The sequence below is a fragment of the Camelus bactrianus genome, chromosome 2 (genome assembly GCF_048773025.1).
Source record: "Camelus bactrianus isolate YW-2024 breed Bactrian camel chromosome 2, ASM4877302v1, whole genome shotgun sequence".
NCBI lineage: Eukaryota > Metazoa > Chordata > Mammalia > Artiodactyla > Camelidae > Camelus > Camelus bactrianus.
In genome coordinates, this window is record NC_133540.1 from 48866474 (window position 1) to 48893432 (window position 26959).

At 42.8% G+C, this 26959-nt stretch overlaps 1 protein-coding gene and 1 non-coding gene across 4 annotated transcripts in view; both read right to left on the reverse strand.

The window, feature by feature from the left end:
- AFG2A (AFG2 AAA ATPase homolog A) overlaps positions 1-26959 on the reverse strand; it is a 342561-nt gene that overhangs the window by 11774 nt on the left and 303828 nt on the right. The window lies entirely within an intron of this gene.
- TRNAI-GAU (transfer RNA isoleucine (anticodon GAU)) lies at positions 7483-7574 on the reverse strand. The gene is given in 2 exon segments: positions 7483-7518; positions 7538-7574. It is a non-coding gene; the product is annotated as a tRNA-Ile (tRNA).

The window sequence follows — 26959 nt, forward strand, 5'->3', positions numbered from 1 at the left end:
CAACCATTGGGACATGAGGTGATTGACCATCTGTTTTCAATCTTGGGTCCAAATTTCTTTTAATCCAGGATGTAATTAAATCCCTGGTACGGACAGAGATATCTATTTCACATATATAATTCCCTAGACATTTAATTATAAAGTAGTTGCAATCATTTGCACAAATCAGTTCATGTTATATTATTTTGACATCAGGTTTACATGCCTCGGAAGGAAATGTCTGGGGCTGTGATGGGGGGAAACTAGTATAATACCTGGAAGGAGTTTGTCCCATCGCCTTCGTTTTCATCCACCAATAAGGCTGCTGCTCTGTCTTGCCTCTTCTTCCAGTATTAAGATAGGAAGAGACAATTTTGTCAAGTCTACCCTAGTGAGGCCTGAGCTGCAAGATAATTTCTTAAATTCTTTGTTAATATATGAAAATCACTTTCTTTAAATTATTAATTATATAGAAAGAGATATTTACTTTAAAAATGAAAATCCCTTAACTCCAGGTAAGACAGGAGAAAATATAGATGGTATTCTTTGTGGTATAACGTCTATGCCATGTAATTTCCTCTTGACAAGCATTGACATTGCCCTTGTATTCCGTAGTTACATGGTTTTATTCTACACAAAGGTATAGAATCAAACAATATAACTGTGATTGCAGTAAAACTAGTAAGCTGGCATCTTCCTGTTTGTGTTTGAAGTCACAGGAAGAAGAAATGGAAATTGCATCAAAAATCCTTTTGCAAAGATAGTGTCATCCAAAAGTCTTATCACACATTATGTACATTATTCTTATGTCTTGATAGGGGATATAGCACATCAAATAAGCAGTGGTTTCATAAATGTACACTTCTAAGTCCTGTCTCTATTATACACACTGCATATCTATTTCAAGGATCGATTTCTATTTTAATATTTTATCATGATCTTACTCCACCCTGTTTAGATACAGTGACTTCATAAAAAGACAAAGAAGAGAGACTGACCTATGTTGGTCTAGAAATGAGGAGGCAAACTCTTTAGACTCTAGGCTAAACCCAGAAGCCAAAATAAAAAACTATTATTTAAAATAATCAATTTCCAAGAGCCGTGGAAAAGAGATCTAAGTTTTTATTATTTTTCCTTTTCTCAACAAATTCTTTGCCCCTTTTTAGTTTATAAATGTTATTGTTATTTTTCTCTCCCTACCACCTCATCTGCAAAATCTGAATTTTCTCAGTACTCTGGTAAATAGCTTTCTTGTCTAAGCAATTTATCTTGTTTGTTTGCTTTATACTTTTCCTTCCGTCTCATCAGTCAGTCAATAATTAATTTAAGAAGAATTTGTTGAGTATGTCATATATTCCAGGCAGTGAGCATGAGCTCCTCCTTTATTCACAAAGAGGTTTTTAAGCCCATTTCATCAGGCTGCTTTTCATGAAGGTCCTGGAATATCCTAGTAAGTAGTTTGCATTTCATTTTCAAAGTAAGGGAGCCAGTGAAGGACTCTAATCAGGGGGTGTGTAGCAAAGAATTGGACTGAACTTCACTGAGAGTTCTTGGGAGGTAACCTGTAAGCCCTGGGATTTCCTGAGTGATAGGAGTGCCTGTTACTCATGGTGGGCCCCTGAACATGGGACAGTTACACTGATGAGGGGGCTCACAGTGGGCACTGACAGTTTATGCTAATTAGATGACACCAGGATAGGGCCAGCACACCCATACTCTTAAGGGGCCATGTTAGAGAGACCATGTTAGAAAGACCAGTCATGTGATGAGAGAGTTGGAGCTTTGAGCCATGTGGCGTCAGCTCAACCTCTGGGGAGGGGAGGGAGGCTGGAAATCAAGCTCAAACACAGGGGCAATGCATCAGTCAATTACCCTACTTAGTGATGGCTCGATAAAAGCCGGGACGACTGGAGCTCAGGTGAGCTTCCAGGGTAGGCAAAACTTCAGTGTGTGTCTCTACACATCGATGCTGGGAGGGCAGTGTGTCCCCGAGGACATGGAAGCTTCACATTTGGAATCTTTCCAGTCCCGGATTCCACCTTATGCATGTCTTCCCTTGGCTGGTTCTGATTTGCATCCTTTAACCTTACTAAAACCGTAATTGCAGGTAAAGCAATTTCATGAGTCCTGTGAGTCATCCTAGCAAATCACTGACCTGAGGGGGCTGTGGAGACCCTTGAATTTGTATTCAGCTGGTCGGAAGTGAGAGTGGCTCCAGGATCCTGGGGTCAGAAGTCCTGGGCAGATGCGGCAATCTGGAAGTCTGTGCCCTGAACCTCAAGTCTGGCTGACCCGAGGTTGGGGCGAGAAGCGTTGGTCTGCATCTTAGGCAGTAGTATGAAGGCTGATCGGAGGTCATTATAGTCGGTGGGGTGAGCAATATGTCCCTGAATGAGGTGCCCCAGATCAGGTTCTAGGAAGGCTCTAGGGAAGAAGCAGCAGCGTCTGAGATGAACCTTGAGGTGGACAGACTCAACAAACTGGAAAAATGAGGAGGCACACAAACTAAGTAACCTGAACTATACTGCAGAATGAGAAAAGCAGGCAATTACTTGTGCTGGCTTCCTATTGCGGCTGTAAACATTCACCACAAATTTGGTGGCTTAAAACAGCACAGATTTAATGATCTTCCAGCTCTGGGGGTCAGCAGTCTGAAATGGGCCAGCAAGGCTGCCTTCCTTCTGGTCTCACTGCAAGTCTTGACTCCTGGCCCCACATCACCCTGACTTCTGCTTCCATCATAACGCCTCCCCCTCTGACTCAGACCCACTCGCCTCCCTCTTATAAGGACCCCCCTTTTTTTTTACATTGTGCCCACATTTATAATCTCCCCATCTCAAGTCCCTTAATGTAGTCACATCTGCAAGGTCTCTTTTGCTATGTCAGATAATATATTCATGGGTTCTAGAGATTAGGTCATGGACATTTGGAGTGGAGAAACCCATGATTCTGCCAACCACAGTAGTCCTGTTTAAGTGGAGGACAAAAAAATGCAAATATGATAGGGAAGTAGACGGAGGGTTGTACTCTTTGGACGAGAAGGAGGCATTAAAAGTCTGATTAGCAAGATAATGACTAGATTGCTGTGATTTAGGAAACACGACCTGTGATGTAGGCTGGATTAAAAGGGGGAGAGACCAGAGGAGACTTGTTAGGACACTACTGGAATAGCCACTTACAATTTGATGAAGCCTGGACTCCAGAAAAATTAAAACAGAGGGGATTTGGGAGACAGGTCATTGAGGAGACTTTTTAGGACACTACTGGAATAGCCACTTACAATTTGATGAAGCCTGGACTCCAGAAAAATTAAAACAGAGGGGATTTGGGAGACAGGTCATTCACGAGACTTGGCAACGGACTGGACACGAGAGAAAGCAAGGTACATGAAAGTTTCAAGCTAACAGGAGGCGGAAATAACACGAAGCTAAATTTTAAATAGAGCTTATTTGGCAGGAAAATAATACATTATATTTTGAATATGGTTTGGAAATTGTATGGAGAATAGCACGACGGTCCGTCCAGCAGACACCAAAAACTTGGGAGAGCAGTAACATGTGAACCTGGGTATTTGAGTCTCATGCACAGAGCAGGTAGTTGAATATATGGAGAGAATCCCTAAGGCAGAGATCAAAGAAAAGAACAGAAGAGGCTGAACACAAAACTTTAGGATTTAAGCATTATTCATACATTTGACAAGACATTATTTTATTATTATAGTGCCCACTTTGTTCCAGGCATTGTGCTAGGAACTGGAGATAGTAAAAAAGTAAAAACTCAGTCCCTGCTTTCATACACCTTACAGGTTTAGCAGAGATGGCAGACAATAGACCAAAGATGACAGCACAGTGTGAAAATGTTAAGCTAGCAGTGTTTGAAGGGGACTAAGGGTGTTACAGGCACCGGCAATCAGAATCACAGGGTTAGGGGGTTGAAGAGGGAAATAGGGAGAGGCAGGCTTTCCCGATTAAGCAGAAGAAGGGGCCAGGAAATGACAATCTAGGGAAAACAAACATCTCCCAAGTCAGGCAAGTTTGGAAAAGCCTGACTTGGAGAATTCTCATAGCCCAGTACTGCTTGTGAATGGAAGTGTGAGATTTACTGGCGAGAATGAAAAAGCCCATCCCGGTGGAGAAAGTGCTTATTTGCAGTAGAGAAAACTTCGCTGAGGTTAGCATCTCCTGCCGTGTCTGGCATATAGCTGATGTTCAGTAAATATTACATGAGTGCATTAAAATTTGTGAAACACTCTTTCACACATTACTGTATATAGATTGCAGGCAGGTCAATGTCCTTCCAGTGGTGTCCGTGTCCTACTTTCTAGAACCAGTGAATTTGTTACATTACATGGCAAGCAGGAAATTGGGTTGCAGGCAGAATTAAGGTTGTTAATTAGTTGACCTTCATATAGGGAGATGATCCTGGATTATTGGGGTGAGCCCAGCATAATCACAAGCATCCTTAAATGTAGAACTGGGCAGCAGTAGAGGGAGTCAGAGTGATGTAAGGTGGGAAGACAGAAAGAGCCATGAGCCAGGGAATGTGGGAAGCTTCTAGAACCTGGCCAAAAGTGAGAAAGCAGATCATCCCTTGGAGCCTCCAGAAGTGAACACCGTCTTGCTAACACCTTGGTGTTAGTGTAATGAGATCCATTTTGGACTCCTGACCTCGGAACTGTAAGACAATAAACTTGAGTTGTTTCAAGTCACTAAATTTGTGTTCATTTGTTACAGCAGCAATTGGAAAGCAATGCAGTCATCTTGCGTTCCAGATGATGGAATTAAGATTAAAATAGGTATTCAAAAAATGAAGATAAAAAGACAGAAATCTCAATATCAGAAATTAAACAGAAGATATCGTTATCGACCCTGCAGCCATTAAAAGAGAAATAAAGGATTGCTGTGAAGAACCTTATACCTATGTTAGACAATTTAAAAGAAGCAGATCAATTTCTCAAAAAGGGAAACAAATAAAATTTAACCAAGACGAATAATCTGAATTATCTTTTACTATCCAAGAACTGAATTCATTACTTAAAAAGCTCCAGAAAAAGAAATCGCCATGCTCAGATCTCCCCACTGGAGAATTCTGCAAAATATTTAAAGAAGAATTAACACCAGTCCTATACAATCTCTTCTAGAAATTAGAAAAGGAGAGAACACTTTCTAACTCATTTTATGAGGCTAGTATTACTCTCAGCAAAATTTAAAAATCATACAAAAAAGAAAACTACAGACCATAGCTCTCATAAACTCAGATGCAAACATTCTCGAAAAAAGATTAGCAAATTCAAGCCAGCAATATAAACAAAGAAAAGAGTTTTATTTATTTGTTTGCTTGTTTATTTATTTCATGAGCAAGTGGGATTTATTCCAGGTTTGCAAGCCTGGTTTAACATTTGAAAATCAATATAATCCAGGTTAAAGAAGAAAAATCACATCATCACATGTATTGATTCAGAAAAAGCATTTGACAAAATCTAACACTCATTGATGATTAAAAATAAAGAACTTATGAATGAGGAGATACCCAAATTGGTAAGAAGCATCTACAAAAAACCTACTGTTAGCAACATACCTAGCGGTGAACACTAAATGCTTTTCCTCTAAGACTGGGGACAAAGTGAGGGTGTTCACGTTCACTGCTGTTATTAACATAGTACTGAACGTTCTAGCCACTGCAAAAAGGTAAGAAAAATAAATAAAATTCATACAGATTGGAAAGAAAGAAATAAAACTGTCCCTATTTGAGATAACAGGATTGTCAACATAGAAAATCCCAAGAGATCTACAAATAAACTCCTAGAACTAGTTACTGAGCTCAGCAGGATGGCAGGATGGAACATGAGATGAACACACAAAAATCAATTGTACCTTTATACATTAACAATAAGATGGGCAAAGCAAAATTTAAAACTCACTATCACTTATGATCACTCCAAAAAATGATTTAGGCATAAACTTAAAACATGTACAGGCTCTGTATGGTAAAAATTACAAAATGGAGATGAAAGATATCAAAAAGACCTAAATGAAATGAAACACATAACTGTCACATGACCCAAACTGTACTCTTGGGCATTTATCCCAAAGAAATGAAGATATGTTCACATAAATATCTGTACGAGAATGTTCAGAGAAGCTTTATTCATGACCCAAAACTGGGAACAATCTTTCAACGGGTGAGTGATAAACAAAATGTGGTACATACTTAGCATGGACAATACGACTTGGCGAGAAAAAAGAGCAGACGACTGGTGCACACAACCACCTGAGATGGGAATTATACTGAGAGAAATGGGCAGGGGGGCTGCATTCAGAATCAGAGGTGAAGGAATCTTAGAGTCCATCAGTCTCTTGGTTTTTACAAATAAGGACACGTAGTTCCTTAGAGTCCACGAGGGATACCTTTAGGGTCAGACGGATCAGAGTAGGATTTGAAACCAGTTTTGACATTCACTACATGAGCAACCTTGACAAGTGGCATGTCTCTCTGAGCCTTGGTGGCTTTGTTTATAAAATGGAAAGAGTAATTACATCACTATGTTGTTCTCAGAATTAAATGAGATGTATGTGTGAACTGTCTGAAAAACTATAGGTGTTCCATCATTTCTTTTTCCCCTGCTCAGTGAAAACAAAACTAAAAGATAAACATGTTCATCCTTGTGTGAACGTATCTGCAGGATAAAATCCTGAAAGTGAATTGGCAAGGTTTATGGAGTTTTTGTTTTGCGAGATATTTTCAAATTCCCATCAAAAGAGATGATACAGTTTTCACACCCATTAGATCTGTTAAAGAGAGTTTATTTCCTCAAGGCCTCATCGACACAGTGAGTCATCAAGTTTTTCAGTGTTTTCCAATCAGATAAGTGAAAAATGGTACCTAGGTGTGGTTTTATTTTGTATTTCTCTTAGAACAGTAGTAGAGTTGAAAATCTTTTCAGAGTATATTAAAGACTGTAAATATAGTAAATTATAGGTACACACTAAACTATATTTATATTTTGTTTCCTATAAACTAGTTGTTCAGCTATCAATTTGTCTATTTTATTGCATTTTCCAAGGACTTATTTTGAATGTATTTATATTTGTTACTGTGTTTCTGTTTTCCAATTTATTAATTTATATTTTATTTTTATATTCCTTCCTTTTGAATTTCTCAGGAAATTGTTTATTTTTTATTGATTTAAACACATAAAGCTATGAAGTTTTCCTCTAAAAATTGCTTTAGCTATATCCCATATGTTATGATATGGAGGTTTTGTATTCCTTGTATTTTGTATGTATCTTATCTATGTATTTCAGTTTGTATTTCTTCTTTGAGCCAAGAATTGCAGGTTTTATTGATTTGTTTTCTGCCTTTCATTTCCAGGTACTAGGGGCTTTTATTTTTATTAATTTCTGGGTTGTTTTCATTGTAATTGGAGAATTCTATCTATATTCTGCTCTTTGGGGGGAGTGGAGAGGTAACTAGATTTATTGATTTATTATTATTATTTTTTATTGGAGGTACTGGGAATTGAACCCAGGACCTTGTGCATGCTAAGCACTCACTCTGCCATCAAGCACACACTCTACCACAGAGCTATACCCTCCTCCCCATACTCTTTTTGAATTTTGGGAATATGCTGAGGTTTCCTTTGTGGGCTGATAAAATGTATCAATTCAGATATACTTAAAATGAAGATATATTCTCCATTATTAGGAGAGAAAATGACATATATTATAAAGCTATTTACTTATTAATAATATTATTAAGCTCTATGTATTTTCATATTTTTGAACCCTTGCTCTTCTATGAACTGAAAGAAAACAAGTCGACTACTAGTATTTTTTCTAGGAAATTGCTGGTCGGTGACAGGGAAAAGAGAGGCGGCTCTTTAAAGCTGCTGCTCAGAAGTGGTACCTGTCACTCCACTCACGTCATTGGCCCGAGCCAGTCTGATGGCCCAGCCTGACACAGTGAAGTGGGACAGATCAATCTTTAGCACAAATAGCCCTGTTTAGGAAAAGGCCAGAAGGTCCAGGGTGGCAGGAAAGACACTAGCAGGGAGGGTCAGAAATATTTTGAAGAAATAATACTGTGTCACACAGAGGAAAAGCTTTTACCCCTCAGGACGTGCCTCTCACCTTGGATAAGTGCACTTTTGCGGGCTCTCACCTAGGGCTGCTGCACTGTGTCCTCTTACCCAGTAAGGCTTCTCTCTACGTTTCCCCCTCTTCCTTCTATGAACTCAGCCGCATTGGGTGGCCAGTTCTACGTTGTGGAGTCTGGGGAATATACCTGCCTCCTAATTTCACCAAAAATAGGGTATGCACTTTTCTTTATTCTTCTTGTCGCTGTTGGGTGATTTCCAGGAGACAAAGAGGGAAATGCGGACACACGCAGCTGTGTTCACAGGGAAATCGCCACACCGGCTGGAGCTGCACTGCTTTGCCACAAGCTAGAGAATGTGAAAAGCCCACACCCTGTAACGTGACCAGTGGGATTAGATGTTTGAAAATGTTTATAGTTTTATGTTTGTAGAGTCACGTCAGGTCTTTTCCTTTTAAGTAGGTGGGATCGATCATTACTTTCTCTTTTTTTTTCTTCTTTGTACAGTTGGGATGTTTGTGATCGAAGGCTGCTGCCATTGTTCTGTAACTACTTTAGCACAATTCTGCAAAATATCCAGGAAAAATCACCACCAGCATGAAGTCAGTCACTTGTCCCTCTTTCTGTCATTTCTTCACTGTCTTCGCAGGTTCCCCCTCCTCTGTCTTTGGTTAGTAACTGATGCCACCGGATTTGCATAGTTCACCTGGGCCATCAAAACACCTGCATGCCGTTCATGACACCACCCTCTGCCGCTCAGCCTTGCCTGCCAATGTGCTCCAGGCTATGAGTCAGTCTTCTAGATATAACCTCTGATGTTCACTCATTCATTCAACTAATAAATATTTATCCTGTGCCTAATTTCCCTGGTGACTACCTTTCTCCCACTACAACAACAGTCAGGCATTCAAAGAAAAAACTTTTTTCTTAATGTAGAAAGGAAAGAAAGGTGATACATTTTTATTTCCAGCTCGCCCTCAAAGATAAACTTTAGAGCCTTGGTAAAGCCATAGATGAATCCAGATTTCTTTCTTGGTTTGAATCACTTTGCAACAATCACTCAAGTAACAAAAAATGTCCCCAGAACATGAAAACATCAGAAATTGTGATTAGCAAATCGTGAGTGTGAAAGTAATGCCACAGATTGTGGCAAAGAATATGATTCAGTGTGTTGGTTCCTCATTCCTGCCTCCACTTTTCACGAAGCTAAACTGAAGGTGCCAAACTTTTATCATTCAAATATGCTTCCCACTCTCAGATCTCAGATTTACCCACGAAAGGAAACCATCTGTCGTACTCAGACAGGTTTTTTGACATGCAGGAGCCATAGAATATGTTAGTTATTAAGCAAAATACGTTTTTATAATAATCAGGCATTCTTCCAGGGTGGAAGGAGGAAGGTGGAAGGAGCAAAAGACTAGAGAATGCTGGTACTAATAAAAAAGTAAAATATTGTATGGGGAAACCATCCCAAGGACACCTTAGGCTTCGGGGCCCAGGCGGGTGGCGTGCACGGGAAGGGGATTTGGTGTAAGCAGCACGTGGTTCTCTCAGTCCACTTTGACTTCTCTCTTCATAGAGTGTGGGCACCAAGAACTTTCCTCCTCTCAGAAAAACAGCACAAACACTCTGACCGACGGCTGCCCCCCTCGGCCTCAAGGTCAGTTACCTACTTGGAGGGTGGGGCCTTGCTGCCCCTTCTAAAGGAGAAGGCCGCCACACGGGGGCACGGGCCCAGAGGCGGCAGCTCTTCCACGTTTTGCAGAAAAAAGGGTACATCAAGGCTCTTAACAGGAAGTCCCCTGATATTTTTTTTGGTGGGGGTAGGTAATTAGGTTTATTTATGAATTATTTATTTTAACTTAAGTTTTTTAACAGAGGTTCTGGGGATTGAACCCAGGACCTCATGCATGCTAAGCACACACTCTACCACTGAGCTATACTCTCCCCTACGTTTTTTTGTTTTTGTTTTTCCCTGATTTTTTTTAACATTTTTTATTGATTTATAATCATTTTACAATATTGTGTCAAATTCCAGTGTTCAGCACAATTTTTCAGTTATTCATGGACGTATACACACTCATTGTCACATTTTTTTCTCTGTGAGTTATCATAACATTTTGTGTATATTTCCCTGTGCTATACAGTGTAGTCTATTCTACAATTTTGAAATCCCAGTCTATCCCTTCCCACCCTCCACCCCACTGGTAACCACAAGTCTGTATTCTCTGTCTGTGAGTCTATTTCTGTCCTTTATTTACGCTTTGTTTTTGTTTGTTTGTTTTTGTTTTTGTTTTTTAGATTCCACATATGAGCAATCTCATATGGTATTTTTCTTTCTCTTTCTGGCTTACTTCACTTAGAATGACATTCTCCAGGAGCATCCATGTTGCTGCAAATGGCATTATGTTGTCGGTTTTTATGGCTGAGTAGTATTTCATTGTATAAATATACCACCTCTTCTTTATCCAGTCACCTGTTGATGGATATTTAGGCTGTTTCCATGTTTTGGCTATTGTAAATAGGGCTGCTATGAACATTGGGGTGCAGGTGTCATCCTGAAGTAGATTTCCTTCTGGATACAAGCCCAGGAGTGGGATTCCTGGGTCACATGGTAAGTCTATTCCTAGTCTTTTGAGGAATCTCCACACTGTTTTCCATAGTGGCTGCACCAAACTGCATTCCCACCAGCAGTGTAGGAGGGTTCCCCTTTCTCCACAGCCTCTCCAGCATGTTTTTCCCTGATTTTTGAATGTTGAAGATTCATTTCATTTTTCAAAATACCATGCATGTCAAAGAAGACAGTTTGGCCCCAGGGCCACCTTTGTGTGACTTAGACACATAGAGAGGGAGATGGGATTTGTGTCACTGTATCCCAGTCATGCTAGAGATTTCAAAGATGTTGATCCTGCTACGAAGAATATTGCACAAAATTGCCTCTGTGGGTCCAGGCCCCTTTACAAGGATGGGGCAATTTGTTGGCTCTGGCCCCTGGTGAGCAACCACTGAAGTTACCTCCCTGAAGATAACAGTAAGTACCTGGCACGAACTCCCACTTGCAAGCATAATGTTTACAATGGGGCAAAAGGTGGTTTTATTAAGAGATAACTCACCATCTTGGATTTTGTGCAAAACCAGTCAAAATTGCTTTGAGCTCCACGTGCCTCTTATGGTGGGGGATGGGGTGGGGTGAATGCTTAGTTCAAACAGGGGCTTGGGGAACTTCCAGTCCTGAAATGGAGGAGCCGCTCCACCAAGAGTACTGGACTATCTTCCAGAGGTGAGGCAAGCTTGGTCCCCATCTTCTGCTGGGTTTCTCTGTGCCCTCATGGTTCACATGAAATTCTTAGGACCTTTTGTTCCACCTTTGCCGCTTCCAGATGCCTTTCTTGGTTTGGCATTTTTTTGGGAAAGTTTTGGGAGTTCTTCCTGATTGGTGGGTGCAGCCACGTGGAGATTGTACCCGTTGGCAAAGGCTCCCCTACATCTTTCCCTAACATTCACCAAAGACTGTTTCCTTTATATGAAGCTGGTAAAACAGGGCCTCGTTTTGAGTCTATTCTCTCTGCTTTTTTGCAGCTGTCTGTGTTTGCTAGTTTCCACCACCCTGGGGAAACATGTCCCTTAAGATTTCCAGTCAGAGAAGCTGTCCTCTGTCAGGTGTTTGCCTCTGTAACTAAACACGTGCTCAGAATGTATTCCAACCCATCCCAGCCTTGCTGTCTGTCCTCCCACTGTAGCCTTCAGCGGCCTATTTGCAAAAGATGCCCTTTAATTTTCCAGAAACTGTCAGAGTACCCTGGTTCTCCTCCAAGTTACTTTCATGTTATGCTGTAAGGGTGGGCAACACCAGGTGATTGGAGACCCTGTGACTCTCAGCTCTGTGAAAGTTGTACTGTACGTACCCCTTTAGTTTGTGTGCCATGGGGGCCCGAGCCCAATGCTTCCAAGTATACGTGCAGAGAGAGGCCAGAATTCCTAAGCACCCTGGTATGCTTTTTAGCTCATGCATATCGTGGAGCCAGGCATAACTGCCTGGCTTTCCCTTTTGCATAACTAATAGAAAGCTTAAGGTCAATGTTGTCACCCATTTTGAGCATCATCAAATATACATTTTTGCTTTCACTTGATTCCTGGTTCTAATTTTGGGCCTGTCTTAATTTTCTTCTTTCACTCTCAATGTATGTGCTTTTGATATTTTATGCAACATTGCCAGCTACTTATATTCTCCAGGGGGAGTGGGTAATATTATATAGCTATATATTACTAAAAATAATAATCCTATTTGAGAGGTTTTTTTATAGCTTTAAGTAAGTTTCTGCCACCATTCTGTGTTGGCCATCATGACGTCTCTAGGAGAAGATACACAGATTACCTCACATAGAGGAATTCCTTCCCTGTTACAAGCTAGCCCCCACAGCTTCATGAAACATGGAATTTTCTCATTATACCTGCTTATTTAACTAGATCAAGACTCCATTAAGGTGAGGATAACTTACACATCTTGTATGCCGCATTACCTAGCAGAATGCACGGTGCAGTTAGCTCTCAGGAGATTTTTAGTGATGTTGCTTATTACAGAAGTGATGGGTTATGATTCTGATCATTCAAAATAGGGTAAGACTCGCAAAAAGTTAACAAGGACTTTCATAAATAGATACTTCATTAACTGAAACCTAGTTTGGTGGAACATGGGTAGATCTCAAGGTACCTAAACATTCTTCTCTATATTCTGATGGATTCTGATCGATGTGGTTGTTTGAAGTTATACAAAGTTACAATTTGAAAAAAATAAAACTTTCAAATTTGTCTTCTGAATAGCCTTCATTTTTCCTTTCTGGCTGATTCCTTTATGGAGTCACGTAGTTTCCTGACTCCTGTACGGATGATTAAGATATGTGTTTGGTGTTTGTTTACCATGAGTCATGTACCATTATTTTCCTGTATAATTCAGTTATTGTTTTTAAAGTAGAAAATGTTCAGACAGTTGGAACTTTTAAGTTCTTTTTTTTTTTCTTTTAGCAAAAAGTCACACTTTGAAGCAGTTTTTAGAATTAGGGGAAAAGGTGGTAACTTATTACTACTTGGCCAGATTTGGCCACTCGTGTGGAATTTTGGGAGATTAAAGGTCCACATGAGAAACTGCCTACTTCATGGTAAAGACATCTTGTGGGGTCACCTGGCTTGTAGGTATTGTGGTTGCCATGTCCCTTTACCAGGTGCCTGGGGTGGTCTTTAAACTCCAGGTGTTTTAAAAGTCAAACTAGCCTCCTTTCCACACTTTCCTGGAATCTGTTCTTGAAAATCGTCCAACTCTGGCAGAGATTTCAGTAGGGAAAAAGAAGTCAAAAGGCCCCCAGGCCATTATAGAAATTAGAAAGCCATTGATGCCTCAAGGACTCAGCCCAAAGAGCCAAATGTCAAAGAATCTGGGACATTCTTTGCCCAGGTAGGTATGAAATTACCTACCTTAGACACCATTGGAAGTGGTGTTTAGAAAAGAGGAGATTTGGCAGGTCAACTTAAGCCATCTTGCATTGTTTGTTCCTAATAGAATTTCATTTTAATAATGTCAGAGCTACGACACCCCAGCATATGTCTGGGCCACCTGAGGAAGGAGGGATATTAACACTATGAAGTGTCTTCCAGCCCTGGCTGCCACGTGGGTCATGGTTATTACTCCAGGCCCAGCTTAGGAAGCTCCCAGGAGTGGCTTAGCTATGGCTTTCTGCGCCTCCCCAAGTCTCACGCTACGAGGCCTCCTGTGTCAGCTGCCAGAGAGGGTAAGTAGTCCACCTGGAAGTGTGGGGAGCCGACACCCTGGGGGCAAACTTTGACCAGTGGGAGTGGGAACCAGCACATAATTTCTTCTCTCTTCCTCCACCCGGACAGATGGTACCAAGAGTAGTAGACTGCTGGGGAGCAGAACCACGAGAATAAGCAATCAGCTGTGCTTGGGTCAAAGCTGTGGCCTCCTGCTAACGCAGTGGCAGGTTTGCCTGCTCCTTCCTGGCCTTTCGGTCCTCTAACCCACATGCATGCTCCCTTGGGACCGCATCCCCTGTAGAAAGGCTAGCACATAAGCTTCTGCCTCAAGCTCTGTTTCCTAGAGAAATTAGGCTAAATCAGGTATATATTTTACCTCCAAATACAAATCTTCAAATGATCCTGAGAAATATGTGGTTGCCCTCTTCATTTACATGAGTGATAAAAATGAGAATATTGGGGGGAAATAACTTAGCTGACCTATTAAAGAGCTGAACCAGAATTCACCCAGGTCTGACATTATTATATTACAGAACCCAGAAAGCTGCAACAGGCACCCACTAAGCCAGACCTTATATTTGCTTTTTTTTTTAAGTACAAATTCTTCTATCTGAAAAATGTAACCATAAAAAGTAGTCTACAGTATACTTAAAAGTGGCTTTTTGCATTTATTTTTTTCCTCTATCATTAATGCCATTACTATTATCTTTATGTTTCTCATAGATTATGTGGGACCACATAACCAAGTATTAGATACTCCTTTTCACTACTTGTATAACAAAGGGAGAAATGCATTTGCATTGAGTTATCTATAATTTAGAATAGAGTAGAAATCTGCTTACAACCAAATGCATGTATTGGCCTGCAAGTTGAAGAAATATAAGAAATATAAAAGATGATGCCTTCAGTTTGCACATAATGAAAACCTAACTCAAGCCAACTTAAGCAAAAAAAAAAAAAGAAAGAAAGAAAGAAAGAAGAAGAAGAAGAAGGGGAATTTCTTGGAAGCAAGTGGAATTGAAAAGCTCACAAGACCCTAAGTGGTGAAGCCCTGGGAAGGCCTCCAGCTTTCCTTGCAGAGTCTTATGCTCATCCCTTGACCATTCTCTGTGGCCAGGGGAATGGGTTTCTCCAGCTGACCCTGCCTGGGCCCCGTGCCCACCTCTGTGGAGTTCAGTGGAACAGGATGGCAGGTGTATTTCTAGAACAAATAGGGAAGGACTGAAGTTGGACATATACAAACAAACACGCACAAATAATCCTACAACTCAGAGATGCAAAAGAGAACAGGTGAAACAATTATAGCCCAACTGGGTGCTAAACAGGCCAAATGGTTAAGTATTTGCAAAACAAAGAGAAAGACAGTAGAGTGAAGGAGAACTTCATAGAGTAAGTAAAATTTTATTAATTCAAATACTTATTGTAAGTGGTATTTTATTTATTAATTCACATATGTATTGAGTGCTTACTCTGGGCCAGGCATTATTCTAGACCCTGGGACTATAGCAACGGCCAAAACAGTGACCTGCCATCATGAAGCTTACATTCTATAGGAGAAGACAGACAATAAACAGAGTAAGTAAGTGAAGCACAATATATGGTATGTTAGATAATGATTAGTGCTTTGAGGGGTGGGAGAAGCTTAAGATATTCTCTGAAGTTATTCTTTAAGGAATGAGAAAGGAAGAAGTAAAGGCATTAAAGAAAAGGAGAAACAACAACAACAAAACATGGTTGGAAGATGTGCTATTGTATGTGAATGCTGCAAAATTCCTAGTGGTAAATTTAACATGTTCAGAAGACAAATCATCGTTCACAATTTCCTGCACACTTTGGGTAAGAACTGCATTCCCGGACATCACTGACAAAGCACTGAAACTCTTAGAGCATCACTGGGAGCCAGTATTCACGGATGTGCAGTGGATGATGCAGCATCCAGGTGCTGATGTCGCCAGAATTAAATAAATGGAATTAGGAACAGGCAAGAAGAGTTATATTGTTTCAGAAGAACCATGGCAATTTGTGAGGAACAGTAGTGTTGCTGTCCTTTCTTGTGGTGGGAGATGTGAAATAAGCCAGAAACAAAGCATTTGACAATCAAGAACAGGAAGAGCTATTTGCTGGACCTGAAGAGGAAGAGACAGAGCCTGGACAGTACTAAGATGCTCCAGGTGCACTGATTGGACACTAAACAAACACTTCGGGACTTCCTAACCATTATTATAAATCTTCATGATAAATCGCTATCCCTCAGATGGACCGTTAATTTTGTAGTACACCCTTTGGTTAAATTGTTTACATAGATGGGGTCCTCGCTAAAAATGTATGCCCAGACCCCGGCCTGCCCTAGGGGTGGCCACGACCTTTGCACAAGTTTCAGCTTCTGATTCAGTGACGCCCCCAACACATGCGCCACAACAACCCACCTCTAGTTTAAACTCTTTAATAAATTAGAGTCCTGCTAGATAATTATGGGGGAAAAAATCAGAACTTTGACTTAGAATCAGAAAGGAGAAACGAAAACTTCTCTGTAGAGGTGCTAGTGGTCACCTTTGGGGGTGAGTGGGGAGGTGGTGCCTGGGTGAGCTGGTGAGAGTCTCTGATAATATTAATTTCTTGCAATGGGGAGCAGTTTCATGGCTATAGTCCCTTCGTAATAACTTATAGAGTTGTACATGTATGATCTGTGTACTTTTTTTATGCATTTACACTTCAATAAAAGTTTACCACAGAGACATGAAAAATCACCCATAGACATGATTCGATTCTGAAATAAAATCATTTTCAGAGTCCAGTGGTCTGGAAGACGGTCTCTGCCTCAGCATGGCCTAGCGATTGATGTGGTGGATTTCAGGCTAAGATAAGCTGGTCCTTTTAGCTCTCCCATAACAAGGCAGCCTCACAATTAAACTCAGCTCTCACTGTCTCCCGGCACTTCCCCACCCTGCTTCATAAAATAGAAATTCTTGCAGAGGTTGTGTTCAGACATGCACAATGGAGACTGACACACAGGGCTTGGAGAACTTCCCAGAGGTGGTTTAAGAGTGATTATATAACATGTTAAGTCTGTGTTCCTTTTTTTGAGGCATAACTGAACCTTTGCCAAAATAACTAATTGCCAATCCTTTCCCACTGACCCAAATAAAAACATGGTAAATAAATTATAGTTCTGAAGCATATGCTCAGCACACACACATACACACACACACACACACACACAAAACCTGGTGTCCGAATGACTTCACAGCCCTGCCTGAGGAACACCTCACATGCACACACGGTCACTGAAGAGTTTGATGCTGAATTGCGTCTTTTTAAGTCATACCACCTGTTGGGAGATTTGGGGGTGGTGGATGGGTGGTGGGGAATGAAATGAATGTCGTTAAGTAAAAGAAACCAAAACAACAACAAAAGAACTACTTCTCTTTTGCCCACCAGTGTTGGTCAGAAAAAGAAAACAAGGAATTTTAATAAGCTGACATGTCTTAGGGAAGCCATGAAAATAGGCACGTGTCCCTGTGCCCAAAGGCCTAATGAGATGCAAGCAGCAGACCTGAAAGATTTAATACATTCCTTCCTTCCCTGCCGGTTCCCTTTACGCCTGGTTTGTATAGAACTCGGGTTTTCTTGGGGAATGCAGCGTTTGCACAAGGCAGATCAGTGGGTTCTCTTAGGTGATGCTTCTCTATTCCCAGGGAAGATGGCGGGGGTCGGGGGAAGAGTAGAGGGTGTGGGAGAGGGGCGGGAGCTGCAGGAGGGGCGGAGGGTTAGCGGCTCTCCCCAGATCCCCATCCGGTGACCTCACTTTGGTGGCTTGGAACCAGCCATGGTGAGAGTATTTACACCACTGAACTGCCAAGCACTACAGATTACCCTGGCTTTGGTGAGTTGTGGGGTGAAAACAGCTGGTTAGTAACTATTAACTAGTGCCCCACGAGAAGGAGTCTAGGCAACATCTGGGGTGGCTGTATATTCAGTGCAGGTAGTTAGTTAACTCATTCAGCCACCTCCCCTAACAAAAGCTGGTTCCTGGGCCCCCGCGTGGATAGAAAGGGGAGGAGACAATCCCCTGTATTCTGTGCGAGTCCAACCACGCCCGGAGTGCCGTACTTTACAGACAACAGAGAAAAGTCACTCTGTCCAGGGAGTACCATGGCCTGTGAAGAAAACTTGATAAAACTGAGCACCCTGGGTCCAGGGGAAGAATGGAATCATTGTCTATGTACATGTGCAAATGCTTAGAGGGCATTCCTGCATTCACTCATTCACTCAGCAGATATTCACAGAACGATTTCTTCAGGTACAGAGGGGATCCGACAGTGAACAAGATAACACAGGGTTTGTCTTCCTGAGTGTACATTCAGGTGGAGGAGAATGATCAAAACAAGTAAGCAGATTATTTTTTTAAAAGCTCACATGAGCTTTAAAATCTTGGGAAGAAAATAGACAAGAAAATGAGACAGAAAAGACCCTAGGAGACAGGAATTGCCATGGCAATATTTAGGTACAGTGGTCAGAGACGGCTCCTCTGGAATGTGATATTAAGTTGAGACCTAGAGGAACAGAAGGAATTAGCCTGTGAGGAGAGGGGTTAAAGGGTGGGCTAGGGAGACTGCCCGGGAATGCAAAGGCTCTGAGTGGCAGTTTGGCATGTTTGGATCTTAGAGTAGAATTGTGTTGCTTCAGCAAAACCAGCGAGGAAGAGGGTGCCCCCGCCAGAAACAAGGAGATGGGCAGGGCAGGTCACTCTGGCCTTAGGGACAACCGTGGGGAGGAGTCTGGCCTATAGTCCAAGACCAAGGGGTAGACACTGAAGGATCTGGAGAAGATCGGAAGGGGGGGGGGCGCTGTCAGGAAGACTGGATCTAGCAAAGGGCAGGTTCTGAGGGACTTAGAGGTCAGAGCCAGGGCCACTGGGTGGAGGTAAAGAGGCGGTGGGTGTCAAGGGGTCAGATTTCGACTTTAAGGAGGAACTTGGGGGTTTAAACCCCAACCCTGCCACCAATTACCACACGCCTACCTGGCTGAGTTGTGCCCATGAACTTGACAGCACTGCCATGAAGGATGCAACATTTCTCGGGTTCAGGAGCCACAACTCAGGTCAGTTTCTGCAAATGCAGGGCACTCACTGTGCAGTAGAACTGGTAACCCAGGAGGGCACACAATAGATGACCAGTAGATGTCAGCTGAGCAGGAACCTGGGATGCACTTCCGCTGGCAGTACCCGTGCTATCGCCCGCCAGCAATGCAGTCTCGCGGGAACCAAGGGAGCGTGCCCGCCCTGCTTCTGTATTTAATCAGGCTCTGATGGAAGCTTTCAGGTTTGCGGACTGCAGACAAGCCTCACTGAGTCCCTCCCTCCGTCCTCCTGCTGTGTGTATTGATTGAGCTCCTACTGTGTACTGAGGCTGCTCGAGGGACTAGGGACACAGCAATACCATCATAAGTAAGACAGATGGTGAGTGTATTAACCTTCATGAAGCCCGAATTTTCTAGATGGGGAAGACAGAGAAATAACAATTAATAAATGCACAAGCTAATTCCCAGTAATGATGAGTGCTTCTAAAAATAAAATAAGGATACAGGTGCTACAGCACTGCTTTAGATACTGTGGTCATGGAAGGTAAAGGCAGAAGTCTGAGGCATCAGGTCTAGTGCAGGAGAGAAACCAAACAAGACTTGAATAGTAAATGGAAAGATACAGATGGAGGAGGCAGTTTCAATATTTCGGTGCAAATAGAATTTTTGTGCCCTCAAAGATCTTTTGACTACTATTTGCTAAGTTTAGTTAAGTGGGCAAAGTCCTGGAATATGGGTCTGAATTCCTGACTTTCTGTTTCCAGTCCCTGAGCAGCGCTAAGCATTCTGCTTTAGACATCACAGGAGCCTGGTATCTTAGTCAACGCAGGCTCTGTAACAGAATACCATGCCCTGGGTTCCTTAAACAACAGAGATTTATTTCTCACAGTTCTGGAGGCTAAGTCAAAGATCAGGGTGTCAGTAGATCCAGTGTTTGGTGAGAGTCCTCTTCCTGTTTTCCCGGTTTGCAGACGGCCGCCTTGTCCCTGTATCCTCACGCTGTGGGGCAGAGAGAAGGCTAGCTCTTGTCCTCTACTCATTAGGATGCTAATCCCATCATGGGGGCTCTACCCTTCTGACCTAATTACTTCCCAAAGGCCCCACCTTTAAATACCATCCTGCTGGGAGTTAGGGTTTCAACTTATTAATCTGGGGAGGACATAAACATTCAGCCCACAACACTTGGTAAAGAAATATTTGTTCTATTTGTTGACTTGACTTGCCTTGAATTAACCCTAAAAGCTTAACAGACTGGCAGGGGGTTGGGCTGGGAGTTGTTCGTATTGAGAAGTTCATGGGTGGCAAGTCTGTGAGGTGGTCCCCCACCTCTGCTCAGGGCTGTGTCAGAGATAGAGCAGTCAGCTGGACCACAGAGTAGTCAGGACACAAGCGGTGAAATAAGGTAGGCCGAATGTGGAAATCATCTCTGAAGATGGGAGTGGTGATGGGGACAGCCAGCTGCAGAAGAGGGCCGTTTGAAGACTGTCTGGAGGTATCAAGTCAAGAGAATCGAGAGAAGAACCAAGTACAACCCAGCCAACTAGAGCACGGGGGATGGAAGTCAGGCCTGGAGTCCCATTTGGAAGCTTTCTATTCTCCTGATGGATCTAGTTTTCAGAGTGCAGTAAAAAGGGGTCTCTCACAGGAGGAATGTTTTAGTGCATCTCCAGGGGAGAGGTGTGTCTGAGTCTGCCAAAATTCTTCTATTTGGCAAGTCTACTAAGTCTAGTGAAAATCACTATCCAATAAAATGGCCTTGCTCACAAAGCAACTTTAGGATTATCACTTCTGGCTTCTGTGTAGCTTTTCCGCAGGAAGAGAGTGCACTGACCAGCCAGTGTGACCATACAGCAGCCCTTGGCAGCACCATTCTCACTAAACAGCGATCATCAGCATTCTGGTTTATGTATCAATCTTGTGTGAGGCTTGTTTTCTTTTCTTTTTTTCCCTGAGTTGCATTATTTTTCATTGAGATAATTTTTTAAAGGACAGTTCACAGCAAAATTGCAAGGAATATACAGAGATTTCCCATATAACTCCTGTTCCCACACATGCACAGCCTCCCCCACTATCAACACTCCTCACCAGAGTGGTCCATTTATTACAACTGATGAACCTTCACTGATACGAACCTTCATCATAATCACCCAAAGCCCAAAATTTACCTTAGGGTTCGCTCTTAGTGTTCTAACATCTGTGGGTCTGGACAAATGCATAATGACACGTAGCCATTGTTATGGTATTGTACAGAGATTCACTGTCCAAAACATCCTCTGTGCTCTGCTTATTCATTCCCTTCACCCCAAACCCTGACCACTACTGATCTTTTTACTGTCCCCCTGCAATTTTGCCTTTTCCATAATATCGCATAGTTGGGATTGTACAGTATGTAAGTTTTTCAGATTGGCTTCTTTCACTAAGTAATAAGCATTTAAGGTTCCCCATGTCGTTTTATGGCTAGATAGATCATTTCTTCTTAGTGCTGAATAACATACCATTGTCTGGTTGTACCCCAGTATATCCATTCACCTACATCTTGGACATCTTGGTTGCCTCCAAGTGTGGGCAACTATGAACAAGGCCACTATACACATCCATGTGCAGGTTTTTGCATACACATAGGTTTTCAATTTCTTTAGGTAAATACCAAGGAATGTAATGACTGGGTCGTGGTATAAGAGTATCTTTTGAGGACTGTCCGGGCTGCTTCTGCACCTAACAGGAGTTGAGTGACATGAGAAGCAGAACATATAGCTTCCCTTTCATTCAGAGAGCAGAGTGCTCATCAGACACGTGTTTCAATTTCTACAAATACATAAAGAAAAGCAAGTTTCCCACAAATAAGCAACTCCAGCATTGGGCCCTGTCAATCAGAACAGAAACTAAAGAAGAAAACTCAAAGAAAAACAAAGGAAACACTTGGACGCCCAAAGGGATGTTTCTCTGTATACAACAGAAGCTGGACAATTTTTGACCTTTTACAAAATCCAATTAGTGAAATTTTGTAAAATATCTATAAACCAGTATACGTGCTACAATAGTGTGTGCCGCACAAATGCTGTTTCTGTCACCCTTTTAATAAAAAGAAAGAGGTAAGCCTGAAGGAAGATACACTGACAGTCTACTCTTTCTAATTTTGAAGCCATTAAAGTGCAAGTAAAAATGTCACCTCAAGCAGGACAGGACTTCACTTGTTTATAGATCAGCAAATTCGGAAATTAATTTCAGGGTTAAAAAAAAAAAACAATCTCCAGCTGAAGGTTTAGCAGACCAGCTCTCAGACGAGTTAATTCTTTCTTTATTTGTTTGCTTTCCAGCAGCAGCGATAAGTCTTGAAAGGGGGAGGCAAGAAAACTGCTGATGCAGCCGGAAGGCACCGTCTCCGTGCTCTTGTTTCCAGTAATTCCGACCTAAGATCGGCCTGTACCTGGTCCAGACAGCTGCGCTGCCTTAGCCGGGGCCCGGCTTCCTGAACGCATTCACTGTGTCCTCAAGTCCCGCGAGGACGTTTGCATCAGCACGTCCTAACCCAGCCGGTGTGACAGCGCCGGGACCGCACCCAGGACCTCGGAGAAGCGGTTCCAGGTCTCTCTCCTCTTACTGCGGACCCCTCAGGGCTGGAGAGGCCCGGACCAGTTCACTTCCCCCGGCCCTCTACCTGCTCACCTCCCTCCCTCTAATGATGGCATCTCCTGAGAAAGCCGGGGTGGGGAGGGCTCTGCCGAGACCAGGGCTGTTGCAGGCAGCTGTTTCCTCGACTCCCTCCAGGAAGCGATGCGGGGCCCGCTCAGCTGGAAGGAAAAGAGACCCTGGAGGAACATACACCCCGCCTGCCTTACCCCAACTCCGTGTCCTGCGTTGGGGGCGGAGGGCGAAAGCATCTTTTACTCAGCATGATACAGAGCTGCTGAATTCGCTTTTGACAAATGCTAGCGTGCCCTACAACTCTTCACTGAGTCTTGAGTGAGTGAGACTCGGTACTGGGCGTTGAGAGAATTCAGAGACATTCAAAATCTGCCTCCTGCCCTTAACTAACTAGCCAGACAAATCAAACACACATGGAAATGATATGCTTCCTTGACTCATAGATGCCATCTATACAAAGATACACCATCAAGTAATAGGGAGAAAGCTAAGGTGTGTCTGTTGATTATATGACGGAGTCCGACTTTAGAAATACGAACGTGAGAAGAAAGGAAGCAACTTGAGCGCAGAGGAGACGCGGCGGCGGCGGGGGTGGGGGAGACGCGCTGACTCCCGACGGCGGTGCAGACGGACGCGCACCTCGCTACCTGCTGCCCCACGTGGTAACTCACTCCACCTTCATAACAATCTCTATGATGTTGATATTGTTATTCCCGTTTGTGCAAATGAGGAAGGAGACACAGACATTAAGCAACTTTCCCGAGGTGGGAAGCTGGTGAGTTAGAGAGCTGGAGTTAGACCCCAAGCAGGAGAATCGACAGGGCAGTGACTGGAAGACCCGTCAGAATCCCCGCTGTTCTTGCAAGCCATGTGGCTTTAGGCAGGTTAATACATAATCTCTCTGTGCTTCAGTTTCCATATCTGTAAAATGGGAACTAATAATAGCACCTAGCTTATGGGGGTGGTTTTGGCTCCCCCCCCCCACAGCTTTGAGGTATAACTGACAAATAAAATTGCAAGGTATTTAAAGTATGTAATGTGATGATTTGATATATGTCTGTGTACATTGTGAAAAGATTCCCCCATCAAATTATATCCATCACCTCACATGTTTTTGTTTGTTTGTTGAGAACATTTAAGTTCTACTCTTAGCAAATTTCAATTATACGATACAGTGTTACCAAATAGAGTCACAAAATTAAAGTTTGTACCCTTTTATCAACCTCTTCTTATTTCCCCCACTTCCCAGCCCCGAGCCACCACTTTTCTACTCTGTTTCTATATTTGACTTAAAAAAAAAAGATTCCACGTATAAGTGATACCATGCAGTGTTTGTCTTTCTCTGTCTGACTTATTTCACTTGGCATGATGTCCTCAAAGTCCCCCCATGTTATCACACATGCAGGATTTCTTTCTTTTTAAAAACTGAATAATATTCCATCATATATATATGTATGTATACATATAGTTGTGGGGTTGTTTTTAAGCTTAAAAATTATGATGTACTTAAAGCACTTAGCAAGTGCCTGGTACACACATTGAAAATGCACAACAATTATTCTGAAAGTGAAGTGGAAAAATGCTTTATTAATACCATATTATAAACAGGCACACAGGTGATGATGGAGACCAACTTCAGAGGTTCAGATTTTACGAGAAGTCTTACTCTGCTAAAAGCAAACCATGAGCTATTGTATATCAACTGTACCTCAATTTAAAAAAAATAGTGCTGGGAATAAAGGAAGCCATGCAATAAGTCCTTGCCAGACTTCATGATCCTCTCATCACCAAGAAGACAGAGGAAACAACAAGGGAACTTCTATTCTTGACTCAATTCTGACGAAAAAGAACTTGATGGCTATTGTGTGACTTCCAGGAACCTTTAGGAAAAAATGACTGCATCATTCCTGGTCAAACAGAGGAAAGGGACCATAAGGCTGAGCTGACGTGAGTCCTGGACTTTGCAAAACAGGCTCTTGAGAGTTCAGAAAAATGATAGGTATGCCCCTATTGGCCAGGAATATGATTCACAAGAAGAGGAAATTCTGGGAAAAGAAAAAAAAACAAAATAGAAAACACAAAACAAAACAAAAAAACACCCAGTGTCAGATCAAACACTCATAAATATCTCTGTGAAAAAGGACAGGTGATGGCTGTTCAGAAAAACTTCTCTGAACTGTTCAAATTTCCACAGGATGTGCTTAAAGGGCAGAAGGATGTACACGCAGGGAGGCCGTGCTCTGTGCTTAGAAGCAGGGCTGGGAGGCGGGTGGGAAGGGAAGGCCACTGAGCTCTCATCAAAGACGAGGCCTGGCTCACACTTGACACAGGTTATTTCACTTTATCCTTCACAGCCTTAGAAGGTAGATGTTATGAGTTTAGTTATGTTATGAGTTTAGTGTTTCAGAGTGTGACACTGTGATACAATAAGAAATATACTTTTGGTCTTCCTTGCACAGAACTCCTAAAACTCTTGTACTTCCCTGAGGGCTAAGGGTGAGCAGAGCGTCTTGTATTCTTTGCAATAAGCCCCTTCCCATCGTACCTGAGTTTATGCTAAAGAGCTGACTCCATGTGGGCCCCTAGATAGCTTGGGGATGGGCACCGGTTGCCAGAGGACTCAACCATGTGATTAAAGGGTTAGACCCTTCAGCCCCACCCCCCACCTCTGGGGAGTGGAGAGAGCTGGAGGCAGAGGTCATCACCCATGGTCAGTGGTTCCATCTATCCGTGTGCATAATGGAACCTCCACGAAACCTGCCAGGTTTGGAGAACCTCAGGGTCAGTGAACACATCAAGGTGCTGGGAGGGTGCTGTGTCTAGAGAGAGCATGGAAGCTCCACTTGCCAACCCTGTGCCGGTCTTCCTGCTTCTGGGTTCTATTCTTTATGATAAAGAGGTAATAGTAAGTAAAGTGCCTTTCTGAGCTCTGTGGGCTGTCCTAGCAAATTACTGAACCTGAGGAGGGGGTTGTGGAAACCTCTGATTTGTAGCTGATCAGTCAGAAATACAAGTGACCCAGACTTGCAATAGGCATCTGGACTAGGGGGTGGGATGGGGAGCTCAGTCTGATTGGACGAGCTTTTAACCTCTAGGATTTGAGCTAATTCCGGGTAGTTAGTGTTATAATTTAATTGAAGTGTAGGACACCATTGGTATCCAAAGAAAATTGCTTGGTATGGAAAGCCCACACATTCGGTGTCAGAAATATTCTGGGGGTAGAAACAGAATATTCTTAGCGGGACAGAATAAGACATTTGTATTGGAGAGGTTGTGTGGCCACAGACCACACAGGGAGTGGACACTAGAGCTGGGATTCAAATCCAGAACTGTCTGAATGTGAAGTCTAAGCTCTTTACCACAGCTCTGCCTGCCTCTTTCTCAGCAGAATGACCTTGATCCTGAATGTTTGTGGAGTAGGAGGCCAGGAGGGCATTTGGTGCCACTTGGAGATTTTAGTCCTTTCTCCCAGAACACTAGAGCGTGTTCTCTTCATATGCTATCACCTTTTGAGGATGATGCGGGCAAGCCTAGGAGGCCAACAGTCAAGGTCACCAAGATGAGGGTTGCCCAGGCAGAGGGCACCACCATCCTGGTGCTGCTGGTTTGAAGCCAGGGCCTGGCTTCAGCTCCCTTCTCAGCATTGCTGTCCCACCACCATGTCCTCTGACCTAAGTCTGGCTCTCTTCTCCAGATAATCCTTCATCAAGAAAAGACCTAGTATCATCATGAGCCTAGATACAGTGGCATTGTTGTTGAATGACTAGATGTGACACTGAGTAAACAAGTCAGTTGACACTTTAACTTGGGGAATAGCTACTCATCTTCGAGTGAAGGTCAAGACCTCCTCACACAGCAAAATAAACTCTCTTACCAAGCCCTGCCGTCTGATCACAGCCTCATTCGGCACTGGGCAGATTTCTTTCACCCACCTTCTTTCAAGTCTTTCTAGCAATCTCTTTTTCAATCCTCAAAAACATGGTGGTTCCATTTCCTCTGCAGAACAACTGAAGCACTGGTCTGGTTTCCCACTGCAATTTTTCAGAGAGGATTGGGGGCTAGCAAGGTCAGGCAGTGGACAGTTAGGACGCTTTCCTGGGCGCACTCACAGAGGAAGCTGCCGCTCAAATCCCAGGTATGGAGTAAGGACAGAAACACATTACTTGAGATTCTAATAGTCCTCTGCCGTGAATCTCAAATTAGATATAAAGCCGGGAGGTAAATCCATATAAGGAAAGGGCTCATGGGAAATAAATGTCATTAACTAAAGGTTCAAACCTAGTCCAGAATCCAAGGAGATGTCTCGGTAGAAGCTCCTGTAGAAGTCCAGCCAGGCAGATGGTGGCACAGGGAATCCGGCAGCCGGTGTGGGGCCTCCAGCCACAGAGGGACTGGT